Raw genomic sequence first — 268 nt, forward strand, 5'->3', positions numbered from 1 at the left:
CTTGCTGCCCTCCTCGTTAGTTAGTTAGTTGTTCATTTTTTTTTATTAAACTACTTGTCATTTCTTATGGCACAATAGTATTCTGTCACAGTTAGATGCTACAACTTGTTTAGCCCTTCCCCAATTCTTGGGCATCCCTTCAGTTTTCAGTTTGTTGCCACAACTGAGGGCTGCTATAAATATTTTAGAACAAAGAGGGTCCCCCCCCATCATTTTAGGGAATAAACCTAATTGTGGTATTTCTGAATCAAAACATATACACAGTTTT

The sequence above is a fragment of the Monodelphis domestica genome, chromosome 4 (genome assembly GCF_027887165.1).
Source record: "Monodelphis domestica isolate mMonDom1 chromosome 4, mMonDom1.pri, whole genome shotgun sequence".
Taxonomy (NCBI): domain Eukaryota; kingdom Metazoa; phylum Chordata; class Mammalia; order Didelphimorphia; family Didelphidae; genus Monodelphis; species Monodelphis domestica.